Raw genomic sequence first — 3,566 nt, 5'->3', positions numbered from 1 at the left:
GCACAAACTGTGTGTATCCCCGCTCGTGATGTAGCGTGGGCAGGGAGGAACACACAGTCTGTAACGCGATCTGCTTTCGCCCTTTTTTGTCTTTCTTCTTTTGCTTAGACATCTTTTTTCTTTGCTGGAGCTTATATTTTGAATGCTTGTGCACTTTTTTTGGACAGACAACAATAAATAAGACTCACAGAACATAAATCGTGACCGACACACACAGAGAGCTTTGCTGAATGACAGAAAGCTAGCGCCGGCTGCACCTCACGTGCTTTTAAAGCTTCCTGGTCATGACGTCACCCGCCGCTGACGTCTCGCCCATCGTTCGACTGATTACACATATGATTCAGAGCTTGGTATCGCTGAAGGCGTTCCCCTAGCGTTTTCCGACGCAGCTCGAGTTCCCGAAGGGGAACACTTATTTATAACCCCAATGCTTAAAAACACATACAAACGATACATTTTCGTGTCCACATAACACAGAAATGTCACATGAGCGTGTATAGTCCAAAATCTCTACCAGTTGACAAATTACTACTGGTTAATCGTGTCTACCGGTATATCGCCAACCCCTAAAGATGAAATGCAGTACTGTGCTGAGACAAATACAACACTGTATTGGTTGTCTACATCTACCAGACACAAAAATAACAATTAAGAATTAAATTGGACAAATTTAGCAATTAAGAATTAAAGACAAATGTTCAGTTGAATTTGAACTACCAAAATATTTTTTAGTTTTAGAAAAAGCTGATATGGCAGAAAGTGTTCACTGACATTGAACAGCCAATACATACACAGTACAACTGTGAATACATACTCAAGTTAGGATGTAAAATGGAAACTGGATACTGCCAATCAGTGTTGGGGAAAGTTACTTTTAAAAGTAATGCATTACAATATTGCATTACTCCCTAAAAAAGTAACTAATTACGTTACTTCGTTACTTTTTATGGAAAGTAATGCGTTACTTTACTTTTGCATTACTTTCGCGTTACTTTTTAAATATGAGCCGGGCTTGATTGTTTTTAATATAAGAAGTTCTATTTATAGCAAATGTAAAAGCCCTTTCACACCAAAAAGTGTAATGAATAAAGCTCAGCAAAAGTAAATTCACATCTGTACAGTAGAACGCAGGAGAAGAAACACTCTTCAGCAATAAAAAAAACAATGAAGCACAATTGTTAGTTTATCTAAAGTCATTTTTGCTTATTAGTATGATTAAACTGGATCATCAAAGGTCAGCAGCAAAGACATTGGTTAATAAAATGGGATTAGATACATTTGTGTTAACATTTAATTATTGCAGGTTTGCGTCATATTCTGAGTTTGCGTTTCAGTGTTTTAGTTCATTTTGAATACTAAATCTGTTTTTTTTGTGAGTGGGATGAATTAATGCACATTCACATTTAGTCTAGAACTACAGTAACATCAATGTTCACACAGCGCACACAACTCCTCTGCACTTCCGATTTCTCCCAATATGGGGACAGGAGACTTGTCAGTCAATAAATGGGAAAACAAAGTAACTGGCGTTACTTTTTTGAAAAAGTAACTCAGATATTTTCTTGTAAATTAAAAAGTAATGCGTTACTTTACTAGTTACTTGAAAAAAGTAATCTGATTACATAACTCGCATTACTTGTAATGCGTTACCCCCAACACTGCTGCCAATGAGCTTAATGGGTCAGTTCTTGCACCACCTTGCACTACTGTCGTGGTTGGAGGCAGACAGGCACGTGTCCAGGATGTGCAATTGAGCACAATTTTTCTCAACTCTTGCTATCCTCAAACTGATGCTTCTGAACCGTTTCCCAGAAACGAATGAAAATGTGTGAATGTGTGACTTAGCTTTTCATTCTGCACAAGGCTATGTTGGCTATCCGTAACATAGGAAAACCGAAGCTGCTTCATTTCCGCAACAAGCAGCCACCAAACCACAGTGTGATCTTACCAAGTATTTGAGGATGGTCATGCCACCTTTTGCTGCCACTGATTCACGAAGGAGTGTGAGTCACAAAAGACTTCCTGTAAGCCCTGGCGCTCTGTGTGCAAGTCCATATATGTAGTATACCCATATCTTCTTTGTGACAGTTAAAACATTTCAGTTTTGAAACAGCATTACACATTTAAAATTCTTAGAACTGCTACTTTAGCATATAGTGTTAAGTGGTCTTAAATCGTAGTTCAAACTCAGCATATTCAGAGAAATGGAGCGGTTTGATACTTAACAGAATAGCAGAAGAAAGGCGAAATTCTTAGAAAATGTGTCACTGTATTGATCTAGACAATTTAGTGCAAGTTTTAGGGGTCCATGATAAATAAACAAACAAATACTCTTACTGTGACTCTTACTGCGCCGCAGGCGGAGGAGGAGCGCGAGCCGCGACACTAGCCTTCTGTGCCCGTCTCTGATCCTCAGACCAAGACGGACCAGGACCCCTATGCTGTTCGGGCTTAGACCTGGACCATCGTGAAATCAAGGACTGAAGGCCGCTGAGCGCGTCTTTGCCTCCCTGAACTACTCGACCACCGTCTCAACAGAGGTAACCAAAAATATTCGGAAGGCGAAACCGACGCATCGAGAAGAAAGCCCCTCTCTTCCATCCCGATATCTGCCAGGTACACCCACAGATGTCTCTCAATACCTACTATAGCTGCCATGCTTAGTAGCACAGAGAGTGAGATCTGTGGTGCGGCGAAACTCAGCTACCTCATCAGGCCTCTATCCAGGTCTTCCAGCAGGTGAGCCTAATATGCCTGGAGCACCGCATTTTGTGCAACGAAGCAACAGCCTGACCTGCTGCTGCATATGCCCTGCCATCTAAGCGAGATGGCAAGGAGGGAGTTTTAAGAGAAGACGTCTCACCCATAGAAAGATAGCTAGCCAGTCATCTTTTTTACAGGGGCTACCTTGGAATGCGTCCACCGAAAGCAGCATTTTTCAGTTTTCAGATGCAACCGTAGTGTTTATAAGCGAGCAGCGCTGCTTTGTTTACAGCAGTAACCAAGGAAACGCTCTATCGCTGCTGTTCCATAAACTCCACCTGCTGCCAGAGAGTAAATCTGCATCTCATTCAGCCCGTCTGCTTTTATGTTTTATGCAGCATAATTTCACAAAGTTATAAAGTCAGACCATTCTGTTGCATTCTGTTTGCTTTAAATGCATTTTCTGTACAAGGTACATTTTCTGCTGGAAAATGGCCGGCCAACGAGTTGGTGTTTTTTCAATGTATGCTTCAGACACGGGTCACGACGAGGCGTTCCCCATAGCGCCCCCTAGAGGACGCAGTTCGAAGTTCCCTTGAAAGGGAACTTAGATTAGTCTAAACTGAATCCAAAAAAATATAACCAATCACCCCTTGGCTAACTGCTAATTGATCAGACTAGCTCTTAAGACACTGTCTTAACATAGAGGCTAAGTTTATGCAACTGTTTATGTTAAATAAGTTTATGCTCCTTAAATTTCATTTATAGTCCAAGGATAACCATGCCCAAAGCCTCCATTTCCCGGTGCTACTTACCTGAGATTTAAAATTCCACTTTTTAAAGGGGTTACGAACTGCCTGTTT

The sequence above is a fragment of the Sinocyclocheilus anshuiensis genome, unplaced genomic scaffold (assembly GCF_001515605.1).
Source record: "Sinocyclocheilus anshuiensis isolate Anshui unplaced genomic scaffold, SAMN03320099.WGS_v1.1 scaffold51, whole genome shotgun sequence".
NCBI classification, from domain to species: Eukaryota; Metazoa; Chordata; class Actinopteri; order Cypriniformes; family Cyprinidae; genus Sinocyclocheilus; species Sinocyclocheilus anshuiensis.
The sequence above is the reverse complement of the archived record's forward strand: the minus strand, read 5'-3'. Positions refer to the sequence as shown.